The 14635-nt window shown below is 32.1% G+C and overlaps 1 non-coding gene across 1 annotated transcript; it reads left to right on the forward strand.

Moving 5' to 3' along the window:
* Nucleotides 1-10426: 10426 nt before the first annotated feature.
* Nucleotides 10427-10545, forward strand: LOC123690121. Its single transcript, XR_006750924.1, has one exon. It is a non-coding gene; the product is annotated as a 5S ribosomal RNA (ribosomal RNA).
* Nucleotides 10546-14635: the final 4090 nt, after the last annotated feature.

Raw genomic sequence — 14635 nt, forward strand, 5'->3', positions numbered from 1 at the left:
GGAGTATTTCTTTGTCGAATTTTTAGATGATCCTTAAAATAACTAAACATTTTATTTGGTATCTTCGTATTCGGCAATACAAGTTTAAATATTACAGAAAACCTAAAGTGGTATCAGTAAGGTACGCATGAGTGAGTGTCTTTGTTAACAACGCGACCGAGCTGAAAGATAATGAACCACTTCTCAACAGATACCGAAGGAATGATTTATTGACTGAGTAATGAGCTTGATCTGGAAATAATGATTAATGATTTCTTTACATTAATGATGTGTGTGAGTAAGTTATGGTGTTTATAAGAGATAGCAATGTAGGTTCTGATCTATGCGCAAATGAATAGTTATTTGTGCAGTCATAGAGAAATTGAATAGTGTTGTTATCAGTGACTGCTATAAATGCTTGAAGAACTAAATGAATTAAACATGCCGAAACCACTTTGTGGGTGGTAATTGGTAGTGGACACCTAAACAAATGGTTCGCAGATAATTCAGTCTCTTTTTAATGGCTTATGAATATGAGAAATATTGGTGGATACGAAGTGTCCTCTCTGGCGTTTCGTGACAAGAGAAAAATAGATATGTATTTGAAGCATGGTTCATGTCATCTTAAATGCAGTGTTGGCCTAGTGGCTTCAGCGCGCGGCTCTCATATCTGAGGTCGTAGGTTCGATCCCCGGCTGAGCACCAATGGCCATTATTTCTATGTGCATATTTGACATTCGCTCGAATGGTGAAGGAAAACATAGCGAGGCAACTGGCACGTCTTAGACCCAAAAAGTCGACGATGCGTGTCAGGCACTGGAGGCTGATCACCTACTTGCCTATTAGATTTAAAAATGATAATAAAACAGATTCAGAAATCTGAGGCCCAAGACCTAAAGAGGTTCTAGCGCCACTGATTCATTCATGTCATCTTAAACATATTAAATAATACTCTTTAAGCTGTTTATTACATTACTCACGTTACTTTTTCGCTGCTATTCAGAAATCAGTGTCAGCAAGAGACAATGTTTTAAACAATAAAACTAGACGTTTCGTAAACAAATTATTTTTTCGAAAGCGTAAAAATCACGACACGAAGGGCAAAGAAAAATAATGTACCACACCTCAAGCACTATTCCCATTAAATATCGATCCCTAACTAGTTAACTTCTGAATGCAGCAGGGATCATTTGCACCCAAATAATTTCACGTTAAAATTAAACGGTTCGCAACATTATGGCCCGGTGTCACGCAACCATTGTCCAACTCAGCTTTGATAGTCCATAAATTTGTTTTATGCCAGATTATCAAGTTAATTTCGAGTTACGATCGTAACGGGCCGACGTAATAACAGTTATATTACACCATCAAATACAATATTAGATCTTTGTGGGATCCAATATGGTCATTTTCGGTGCTTTTATACTTTTAATATGACGCTCAGCCGATTACGTAATTTAATTAATATTACATGATTCATTACAATTATCTACATCTTTATATATTCACAGAGAGAGTACACAGTAGCGATATTGTGTATCTATTTCTTTAATACTAGCTTGTAGAATTAGTATTTCGAGTAGCTTATATTATTGTGGCGTTGTAAGCAACTAACATTATGACATTAAAATTATCACATAAATAATTGTTGGGCAGCATTTGAAAAATATAATAGCCTGGCAAAATAAAGAATATGTTAATTAATCATAAGGCTCTGCCTATAACGATTTTTTTCCTTCAGTAGGTTTTTTTCATACATACTTTTTATTTTGGACAATTCATACAATAACCTTATAAATTGTTATTCTGATGTAAAAACTATATTATTGTAAAATTTCTGTCATTCTCTTTTACATGAAATAATAACAAACATCCATAATATAATATTATATTTACATTTTACGACATTATAATAATGGTTTAGTTCTGTTAGGATAGATTTATTTTTGGGAATAAAAAAATAAAATGTCCTTCTGTCATCTTTCTTTAGTGAGCTCCTCATAGAGACACTAAACATATTTGTAACATATGTTTACAACCTTTTAAAGATAAAAGTTTACCTTAACTATAAAATCTGTATATGTAAATAAAGGAAGCATTATATAAAAAAATAGTACTTCTGTGTGCTTGTTTGTATGTTACCATGTCTAAATAAATATAACGTAGTATTCGGGAGTATTAAAATGTGTACTTTTTTCGTTAGCTAAAAGACAACCCGTTTCAAGCTGACAAGGGACTGATTGTACCAGGTGCACTGAAGACGAGTGTGATGTCACTACTCACGAACTTACAATAAATTGTTCTCAGACGATTTCAACCATTTCAGGGTCCGTAATGGCTGTGTCAGTCCGCAATTTAATTGTATGGGGTAAGGACGATCTAAATTGATTTGGGAAACTATCACTTTCCTTGGGAGTTTTTTGTGGGGGATATACGGCAGTTGTTTATTTTAGTTTCTTTTTAATAAATTGTCTCTGCATAAAGAAAATCTAGCCTTACATAAGACTAATATAAATTATATAACATAATTTATTTAAACTGATATTTAACATAAGAAAGTCCAATAACACAAATTACAGTCTAATTTAGCAAGAGGGTGAAAGATAGAATACAATAAAGAATGTCTACTGTTTAGCTCCTAAGGCTATGTGTATATTAGTTTAATGCAAAAAATATAAATCAAATAATTTTGCAGGTATCTAAGGCTAAAAACGCATTTAGTGTATGATGTATATAACACGGGCAAATAGTAAATCTTTGTATTGGCGTATAGCTTCGTCTTCTAAAATAGACTCATAAAGGATTTGTATTCACTAGAGTTATAAATATTTATACTATTTTTGTAGCATTTAAATTTCAGTTATAAATGAATACTTAAAAGGAATAGTGGGTTTGACGACAAACTTATTTTTAATCAATAATAAAAATATGACACTTGGCAAAGGAGATAAACCTAACAATTTCCATACCAAATATACGATGTTTATTGTGAAAATACTGGCGTTTGAGTCGGTCGGGCGAACTCCAATTCGCATTGTCGTTGAGAGTTCTGTCAATATTTGAATTTGCCCTTCTTCCCAGCGTCTTTCCTTTGGTATATAAACGACCGGGTGATTGGCTTCTTGATTTGGACTTACGCAGTTGAGGGGTTAGTAAGCATTTGCAAACAGCTTTGGTAAATCGTGCTCGTTCATTTAATTCCATTGTGTTTAGTATATCGTTTGTGTTAACGTTAAAAGCTCAAAGATGTTTTTATAAATTTCTATTAGCAATCAAATCAAACATATAAATTTTCAAAATAGAGTAAATGCAAAATCAATACTAGGATAACCTTTAAACACGTATTTATAACAATTCGATTGCACCTTCAAACTCAGGCAGCAAGTGTACAGTGTGATTTTTCATCTTGAAAATATCGTAAATTTTTCCTTCAGCTTGTACGGCAGAATAAAAAAATAAAAAAAATCAATCAGTGGTGCTCAACCTCTTTAGGTTTTGGCCTCAGATTTCTGAATCTGTTTCATGATGATCATTTTTAAATCTAACAGGCAAGTAGGTAGGTAGTAGGTAGCCTCCAGTGCCAGACACACGTCGTCGACTTTTTGCGTCTAAGATATGTCGGTTTCCTCACGATGTTTTCCTTCACCGTTTTAGCAAATATTAAATGCGCACATAGAAAGAAAGTCCATTGGTGCACAGCCGGGGATCGAACCTACGACCTCAGGTATGAGAGTCACACGCTGAAGCCACTAGGCCAACACTGCTGAATTAAACATCAAGAACTCTATTATGTCACCTAAAAATCAAAATCTTTTAGGCAAAGTATAGAATCACCAACTTGTCGATATTGTATAAATCGATAAACCGTCCTAGAAACTTAAATATCTGCCTCATGATACGGGACATGACAATTAATATCAGGAAAGAACATTAATAATTATATGAAGCATATTGCTATATTCACATCCTAAGGATACAAGTATCGAAACAGGACATGTTAATTCTTCTTCAGGTTATCCAGCTGTTATTGTTGGACTAATGATTGCTTAAGACCGAATATTGCATGCATAGTTGTAGTAAATTATGATTATGAGACAAACCCAAATCGATAGCGGGCGAGCAATCAGGAACAATTAGTGTACGTTGCTCAATTAATTACTCGATAGCTGAATAATTAACTTGCCACTACAGATAAATGATAACGCACTTCGCTGATAAGGGTCGTTATTCAGAGCCACTTCAAAATATTAGATCTTTAAAAGCCTACCCTTATAATAGCAGTGACCTCTGTTGTAATAACATACGAAAGATACCTTATTGAGTAGGGATTGATTTGATTAATTGAATCGATTTTTATGAAAGTCAATTGAAGATGAATGAAGAATATTTAATATAAAATTTAATTACATATTTTTTTATTGTTTTTTTTTCAACTGGTTTTAACACGCCTGAGTTTTGGCGCATGTTAGTGAACGAGTCAGTGTCTTGTGTGAGTGAATGAATGAAATGTGTAACTACATATATATAAGGTCTCACAAGCATCTCCAACACTGCAGCATCAAGCTGCACAAATCAAGCAGCATAATTAAATTAATATAAGTTTCTGCTAATGTTAAGTCATTTAAAGTAAGAAGATTTATTAAACAATAAGGTTAATATTAAAGACGGAATATCTCTATCAAAACGAAGTTGGGTGAATACTATAAGCTTACTTATCGCCCCCATAAGATAATAAATCTACGCTAACCATTGGCAGTCTACTGGACCAAATCTTCACAATCACCTCTATAAAAGCAAACTTAACTATTGTGCTACCTAATCACCCTTCAAACGCAGGGCTACGAAAATACTGAAAATCTGTTAGAGGCTTTGTTTTGCGTCGTGATAAATATAGTCACAAAATTACTTGTTATATAACTATTTAATCTTTACTCTGTAATATTATTAAAAAGAACAAACACTAAAGGTTACATCATATTTTTAATATTTTATGCAAAGAAATTAATAATATACATTAAAACAAAATTAATACTAAATATTACCTAAATAATAAATATTAAAAATCAACTAGAAACATTAAAACTTTTCATTTCTGTAACAACCCAAAGAAAAACGTATTTAACATAACAACATTAAAAACAACGATTATGTTTAATATGTATCAATTTTCCACGAATTTTCTGGCCACACCTTGGCAGCCGTTAACTCGTGAGGCGAGGGCAGGCGTTAATGCCTCTCGAATAGAGCCTACCCTCAGACGATTGCCAGCCGCTGTCTGTGTTATGCGGCCCTTTTATTGTATGTGCATTGTGCATTTACTATTTGTTACTATACATACTTTATCGTTTTTCATATATTTTTTTAGTCATAGACATAACATTTATTACTAATAAAACACACACAGAAACACACAAAATAACAATAATCAAAGAACAAAAAATACAATACAATAAATATAAATATAAAATAGTTTTGATTTAGGATTATTGCTGATTAATTTGTATAAAAACGTACATAAAAAGATAAATTAACTAAACGTGTTAAATTGACTCTTAAGCCAACATATAAACAGTAAATAATGTAATTACAATAAATAAAATGGGTCTGTCTTAGTCGATGACAGGGTCTATTTGTTTGTTCTGGTAGACGATCGGTCTTAATCGAAGGGCGATTCGGGATGTGTACACACATGTGTAACCTTAATATGGGGTCAAAATTATTACAAAATATTTTAAAGGAAATAAAATGGTTTACTGTATTTCGTCTAGTTTGTTATAAACCACACTGTACTATTAGAGGGAGGGTAAAACTTGCTGAGTTTCTTGCCCGTTCTTCTCAGAACAAGGCCTCCTGGTAGTTCTGTAACATTAAAGTAAAAATAAAAACGTATAATAAAAGTCCCATCAAAAACATTTACTTTCGGTGAATAAATCAATTCAAGCTTAGTTCTATAAGTGCCATTCGTGTCATTCCTTGAAATTAAATCTTATTTAAAGTGTCGTACCTGGATTGACAGTATTTTATTTCTAGTCTCTGTGCTTCTAAACAAGATGTGAAAAACATTCCGTCTTTTCAATCTCAACACCTCATAATTTGCCTCGTGAACTTACTTCTACGATACGAGAAAATTTTGCCACTTTCTGTCCTGCAATATTCCCTGGATATCTTGTGGAGTTTCCTCCACATAAAATCGTCTCCCTCCATGATTGCGCTCAACCATGTGTGTTTCTTCTCATATCTAAAAAATGTTTTGTTTGGTCGTATTAAAATTAAAAAGTTCCTGGTCGTTTATGAAATGTAATACGACAAAGCTTTGGTATTTGATATGAAATATATGTTTCGATAAACTTACTGATTACTCATGGGCACATTTGCTTGGGAAACAAAGAAAGTTTAATGTACGGAACAGGAATATGAGAACGCATTAGTAACTGTAGCTGGGCATTACACCCTGATCTGTTGACAGGAATTAACTGATATTGTCATGTATGGACATACTGTACACTGTAGGATTTTACGTAAGTTTACATTACAGCAGGTGTTATTATACAGTTTTTGAATTGTATGAGTAAATTGATAATTACAAACATTTAATTACGTGAATATGAATATAAAGTCTGAAAAAATATTGCAATTAGAGGTTATTTGTTTAAAAGCGGGTGTAACTGTCTCGTAACTGACTGATCTCTTTGTGCCAATGAGAAATAGTTATTGTATTTCCTGAATTCAAACTCATAACCAACAGAACCACTCAGCTATGGAAGGTTTTAGTGCAAACTTTTATTTATAGAAAACAGATAGACCAACTTCAGATGATAAGATTCATTATTAAAATTTATTATTATTTTATTATAAAGCCACATATGATTAAAAATATTTTTACATACATCGGTCATAGGCAAAGTATATAAGAAATACAAATTTGAATGAATTATTTTCATGCAGTTTAAACAATAGTTAATAATTAAATCAGGCTTATAAGTTGGTTTTCAAAGTATAGTGACTATTTGTTACCAAAAATACTTGTATAAGAACTCATCTCTCCAAATACAAAATTCCGCGTACTTCATTTTTAATTAAAATTCCACTGGCTCACTGGAAACTTGTTATTGAACTCAGACATTTGGCCGGTTATTAATTTTAATCAGTTGAAAATAAACAAGAAAGATACGCACTTCCCAACTTTGCTCGCGGTTCCTTTGATTACATTAAACTTTTCAAATAAGATTGATTGTTAACCGCTCTGCTTTACTGAAAGTCAGATTTGCTAACGTTAAATTATTTTTACAATTGTGGCACCATTTAAGCCATTGTTGGCCTAGTGGCTCCAGCGTGCAACTCTCATTCCTGAGATTGCAGGTTCGATCCCCGGCTCTGCACAAATGGACTTTCTTTCTTCGGCTTCGTGAGAAAACCGACTTGCCTTGAACCCAAAAAATTACCTACTTTAATAATAGACTGAATTTTTTTTTTTCATAATACGTTCATACTTGTATACCTTAAATGGTTTAGTAATTTCAGTTTTTAAATGAAGCGCTTGATTTGGTACGTGAGCCTAAATGGACGTGAAGGCGTAATCCAATATAATTCCTTCAATATGAAAATTATCTGAAATCTAATTTCTTTTAATTTATGACTTGAGTAATACAATATCTGTCACCCGCAGGGCTTATCAATAGTTATGTTATATTATTCTCTTTACCCACATTAATTATACAACAAATGCCATTAATTATATCACTTACTGGTAGTGATCACCCGGCGCCGGCAGATTTAGTGCATATCAGTCCCTTCAGCGAGTTGTCTTATGCCAGCAAGAACAAGTATGATTCTCAGTGTATGTACTTTTTTATCGCATAATACCTATCGTATTCTATTTTTTTAAATTAGACAAGCAAAGAAACACATACATTAGAGCAAAAACAGGTGTGATAGACATTCTTCCTTAGATAAACCAATTGAAATGGAGATGGACCGGTTATATGCGACGGAGCCCTCATAAAAAATGGTGCAAAACATTGACGAAATAGTACACTAGAAACGGAAAATGAAGAAGAAGCCGACTACAAAGGGAGGCTACAACTGGAGAAGTGTCGCAATAGATAGAGAACAGTGGAATTGGTTAGAGGAAACTTTGCCAAGGAGGCTTTTGCCAAGAAAACCACACCGAACTCCGAGATGTATTTAAGAAGACAATTACTATTTAAATATTTTGTATTTTGCTGGCTAATGCAAAAAAATACATTTAGCTTAGTCTGTAAGCTAAACGATGGTTTCTTATTTAATATTTGATACTAATAAATAAATACAGAAAACTGTTATTTGGTTGTTAGGTATTCATAGGTATTTTCTCTTGTCTTCTATCTATCTCTCCCTGTTTAGTAGCCTTGGAAGTTCTTGTAAATTTTGCCTGGGACCTGCAGACTTAAGAAGAAATAAATCTATTCTACCAATATTATGAACCTGGTGAAATGTTCTAATATCTCTACTATTGATTAGAAGTTTGTATTACTATCCCCAGTAGATCAAACAATGCAAATGGTCTCTAAGTACGCGTCTCCATATTCATGAGGCACTTGTCTTGAAGGCAATCATATGGTGAGAGGGATCAACGTTAGATTGGTGTTTATGTGAATATTAATCAGCGCCATCTAGTGTTCGCTGGCTTAATGTTTCAATTGAGTTACTACTGCATACAAAACAGTTTTATGATATGTACTATACAGCCATGCTTAAGTGCTGTGACGGAGTTTACTTTAACACAGATTGTATTGTAGACTAGACGTAAATTGTATATATTTACAAAATCTTGTATAATTATGTAAACTTTGGTGATATTTAAAGGATACACAAAATTTTGAAAACTATTAATTACATCTGCATATAAACTTTTTTAACTTTAAAAAAATCTTGTCGTCTTGTTTTTATTTCATTGCATAAATATTTATTTTTATAAACTCCAGCCCTCCTATAAGAGGCACATTTGTGTTCTTTTAGAGATCTATAGTAGTTAGTATAGGCTGTATTGAAAATTTAAATGAACCTAATAGAAATATTAGTAAAGGTCCTTCTGTGTATTACAAATTGGCGATAATAAATTGAGAAGGTAAATCTCGGAAGCCCCGTGTACGTAATAAATTCAAACATATTCGTGCGCAGCGAGCAGTTTAGCACTATTATTCATTTTGACACAAACATAACATAAACTGCTTACATTGGACTATCTTATAATATTTATTACTATTTAAAAGCATATATTTAGATATTTTAATAAAAATATTCACTTTTTAATTCCATTACATACTTCCAGTTTTGAACAGACAAACAAACAAATGAATCAAAGGCTTCTGTCGCAATTTATCAATAGCATTTTGAAATTAATTACGTTCTAATTAGATAGGTGACTTAAACCCAGGTTACCTATGTTTAGTGTTAAACATTCGTGAAAAGCTAAGCCCGCTCTCTGGTTTATTCACAGAGTATTTCGCTACCAAATCGTACTCTTAGAAATCTTGTATTTTAGTTAGCTCGGTGGTATTGCGGTGTACTCCGCTTGTTTGTTGACCCGGTTCCTATGTCATACAATGCTATCTGGATGTATGAGTAACATACAGATAAGCTGGTGTAAATACGAATCGAAAATGTCTACGAATTTGGGTAAAGATGAATGCTTTTAGAAAGGTTATTAAGATTATGTATAAAAATATATTTCATATTTTATGTAGGTAACATGCAGTTCGTCGGAGCTTATTCCCGTCCACCAGCTGTCCATAAAAGTATTTCCGAATCAATTTGACATTAGTCATAATACTTAGATCCGTTTTCCAAGACACCAAACAGACCAAAGATCAAATATCTGAAAACAGATTCATATAAGTAGCTACTTCCAGAATATATCTTAAACGTCGATCCGTTGAAACTTGTTATAACTTCTATTTTTTTTATCAATGATCAGTAAGATTTGCTTTATTCTGTGGTTCAAGTTAGCGTTTAATTGCGTTTTTAAAACAATTAATTTTTTTATTCCATTACACGTGTGATTAATCAGATTAAATAAATTATTACCATTGCATTAAAACAATATTTAGGTACTTATTTATAATATCAAATCCGTTTTTTTTATAAAAAAATACTTGAAACTACGTGAAATGAAATGAAATTTCAATGAATGATTATTGTCACGAGCTGCAGTCATTTGCTAACCACTCTTTTTATGTAAAGATATTTACTTACAACATTATATTTAGTTGAAATTCATATTTAATTTACATTTAATAGACTTATTTATGTTTATTTCTTCTTGGAAAAACGTTAATCAAATTTTGTGTGCAGTCCTTTTTGGAACGAAGTTCCTTATCGCGCGTTACGAAAAACAAAAAGACAAAATGTTGTAACGATACTTTGTGCTATAATAGGTGTTGTATTTTATATTTTCGACTTGACTGTCGCCAACGTCCATACCACGTTGAATACACCGGTTCTCGTCCGATCACCGAAGTTAAGCAACGTCGGGCGAGGTCAGTACTTGGATGGGTGACCGCCTGGGAACACCTCGTGATGTTGGCTTTTTTTTCTTTCCGTAAGGATAGGAAATAAAAATTATTTTTGGAATCACTTAACTAAATTATTTTTATTTTTTTGAGAGATTATACAAAATTGTAAAAAAACAAATACAGTTACATCATCAAGTACCCTTAAATTCTGCGAATTCAAAATTTCGTCGTATCATTTGTTAAAATTTCAAAAATTTAAATTTAAAATATATATGTGCTTAAAAATCATAATACTAAAATGTCAACAAAATGAAATATTGAATTTATGGCAGTAAGTCATATGGAAAACTTATTATGGGAGCCTGAATACCATTCCCATCATTCAAAGCACATCTGCTGTGATAATATTATGAACATTGTCTTCACTGTCTTTTTCTTTTATGAGTAATCATATTGTGTTAAAAAGCACGTGCAATATTAATCTCCACCAGCCATCCCCAACAAGTTTTGCCTTAATTCATCAGTAGAATTCTGAAATGTAGAACACAGCCTATCTTGCGACTACATCAGTAAAGTATGTTCAGTTACCCAGTAACAGCCTGCAATAAGATTGCAAATATTAAAACAATATAACCAGAACCAAATATATGTGTTATGCTGTATACTACACTGGTAAATCTCAAAATATCCAATTTTGATTCAAATGGTGATTTTTTTATATGAACATTAATAGAAAAATAAATGATTTTGTAGTTCTATTTTTGCATACTACGCCATCAATATTTCTGAGGCTAATGTTAAATGTGGTACACAGAACTGTCTTTCTATTTGTGAAAACCCTGTGGGTTTTCTAATAACTTTTCCTTGCCCCTTTTTAGATATTACACAGGATTCTGGTGACTTTTAATAGTTAATTTCATCAAAAATTAACATCTTTCACCTTTAGCTTATTTACAAGTTGTAAGAAAATGATAAAAAAATCATCTATCTAGCTGGTAATCTGTTATTGAGCCTAGATACCGACTTAAATGAAATATGGCAGAGTTCAGATTAGGATTAAAACTTTTGTGAGTCTTAATAGCCGAAGTGATAACTTAAGTTAACTTAAGTTACATATTTTAAGTATGCCTTAGAATGAAACTACCCCGAAAGCATACGCATAGATAAAAGGCAATCAAAGAATTATATAAAACAATGACTAAATGGGATAGAAACCGGAATAGGATTGGAGACTAAAACTCAGCTGTTTTTGTAAATCCATAATTTGCAAAAACTCTCGAGATAATGGTGCAATTTGTCGAATTTCCAGCGCACTGGAGCTCTCTCTTGTTACGAAAGAATTCTTGATTGTCTCCAAATTTAATAACATTTCAATGACCCTTCAGCGCCCTAAACCTCCAGAGTACGTTAAGACGATTTCGATTATTGATGAGTTGAAGGTCTGTTGTACACTGAGATTTTACTATATCATATCTTGAATCAGTTAGTAGATTACGTGAAATTTACTCAAACGTTATCTCTAGAGAAATATATTGTTCGCTTAAAAAAATTGTAAAAAAAATATTTTGAATTAAAAGGATTTCAGGAAATAAATCTAAATATTAATGAAACAATTTCTGATATAGGTTCTGATGTTTTTGAGTCCTTTGCATACACAATACAAATCTTACATTTTATCATATTAGTACGTTATTTACTTATTTATTCACATATATACACCATCCTTACTCACCTTTTATTACGAAGCCAACACTTTAATGTTTACAAAATATACAGTAATATAATATTAAAGATGTCGATAGTTCCGGAGACAGCATTCAGTAGGCGCAATGTCTTTGTTAACGAGTGTGCAACAGACTGGTTCACCTGAACATTTCACCAATGTACAAAGAATGGTTGAAGAACACTTGGCTTGCATACCAAAAATTTAATGTTAGGTTGTTGTGCATTAACATAAACCATAATATATGTCTTGAGTGGGCATTAAGTACATGTCATGGATTTGTTTACAATTCACCAGAGAAAAGCAGGTGCATCACCAACCTAAAACAAAAATGTTTTATGAAAAATTTTGTGGCCATCGTTTACGGGGATTTTAACGAGATACCCAGATTGAGAGATTTCAGACTAAATTTAAGCTTTACGTACTTATATAAAATTATATCTTCCGAATGGTGCGTTGGCTATTTTCAATTTACGTTACCTACGAAACTATCGGAAAAATGTAATTATATTTATAAACACTAATTACTTTAACAAATACTATATTACTGTGGCGTATAACACTCTTGTTTAACAAGGTTATTTAATTTGCTTAAAACGCCGAATCTCAGTTACTTTTATTTCTCTTTGACACATTATGTCAGCACAAAACTCCTGACTCCGACGTACATTATTTTCAAAGAGCTGAAACTTCGTACCATTAAAAATAAAAGCGCTGTTAATTGGACATGCTTGTTCGTGAAATTCCCCAATCCGATCTAGATTTTGTACCGATTTAATGAATTACTGCTTTAAGCTTTACAGCGCTTTATTGTGCCGTGGATACCGAAATTTGTGAAGGTATTTTTTGCTTTAGAACAAGGAAAATGAAGCGTTGGATGTTTGCGCCGGTTTAAAGACTTTGTAAATTCGTTTTTTCGACTCAACTTGTTATTTGGTATTTCTCACGTTTGAATCGAGAATGTTGATTAAGTAGCTTTTTCACTTTGTTAAGTTAGATAACTATTATTAATAACAAATAACCACTTTGAATGTCTATCATTAGCAATCCTAACTACAAACCATCATATTATTAAAGGTGCCACGTTAGTATGTCTAAAGTATATTTAAGAATACGTTCAATACAAAAAATCATTTTAAGTTTAAATTGTAATACTTTAAATGGGTTGAACAAAAATGAATAATTGTCTACCAAAACTAAATGTTTTATTATTATCAATGAAATCAGCCCACCCCAAATATATGATAAACTTTAAATTAAATCAATTTCGTCAATAACGTTAGGTCTGTTAAGTTATGAGAGCTTCCCCTACCAGATAGACATACATAATCTAATTTGTGCGTAGCATACAATAATGAAGTTGGTTTAGGATAAAAATAAAAATTTAGCTATTTGTAGGCATTTTATATTAATTGTATGTATTATTATAAACCGTATTTTGTAACGGTTATGAAATATTGAAAGGCGTGCCTGACACATAAGTGAATACTGTAATTAATGTATCTCTTGTATTATGAACAAAATTTATATTTTTAAAAACCAGACTGGAATTTCGCTGTAATATAACCCAATTGAAGCTTTTTTTTATTGAGACAAGCCTGTCCCTGAAAATCCTTTCATATTTCAACAACTTTGATGAACCGTAATTTAATTAAGTTGTTTTTGAAAGCGGAAAAAACAAGAAAAACAGTCTGAATACTCAGCCGGTACCGAAGTCATTTTATGCGGGTACCACACAACTGCCAGGCGATTGATAAATTCGTTGAGAGTATAAGTTCAAAACGACAGCGTTGGAAATTATAATTTTGAGATCAGAGATCAAATCTTGCCAACGCTCAGCATACTGATACGTTGGTACAAGAACAATAAAGTACAATGTTTACTGCTTTAATGCGTCAAGCAATTTTGAATCTATGAATCAAAACGTTTTCTTCGAAAAGCAAATGGAATAATGGATTAAACGTTATCATAGGGAAGAAATTTAATCTTGTCAAAAGTTTGGGGCAATCGACGTTTACATTTATGATTGAAAATATCATAAATGTAAACGATATACTAATTACATTTTTATGATGTATGTAATAATATATAACTATACTTTATAATTTACTTTAACTTTTACCCGTGTAAATAACGGGTGTTTAGCTAACGGTCCGTAGCAGATCTCACGAATCACGATATAAAGAATTACATATTTAAAATTAAAGGCTCGCTACCGCTTCCAACCTGTAGGGGTCATGAGATGCAATGCAGGCGAGCCATATGGCCTGCCCGACTCATTAATAAAATATTATACACGCTTTTTATGTGTCTTTAATTTATTAAATCTTTACTACGCTTCTGTTTTAACTCATATTGGTAGCCTATTTTAAATACATAAATTTTACTCAAAAGATTAGCAGTCTAACAATAGAAAAACTAATGTTAGCTTTTGTATTAG

This window comes from Pieris rapae, chromosome 21, assembly GCF_905147795.1.
Source record: "Pieris rapae chromosome 21, ilPieRapa1.1, whole genome shotgun sequence".
Classification (NCBI taxonomy): Eukaryota; Metazoa; Arthropoda; class Insecta; order Lepidoptera; family Pieridae; genus Pieris; species Pieris rapae.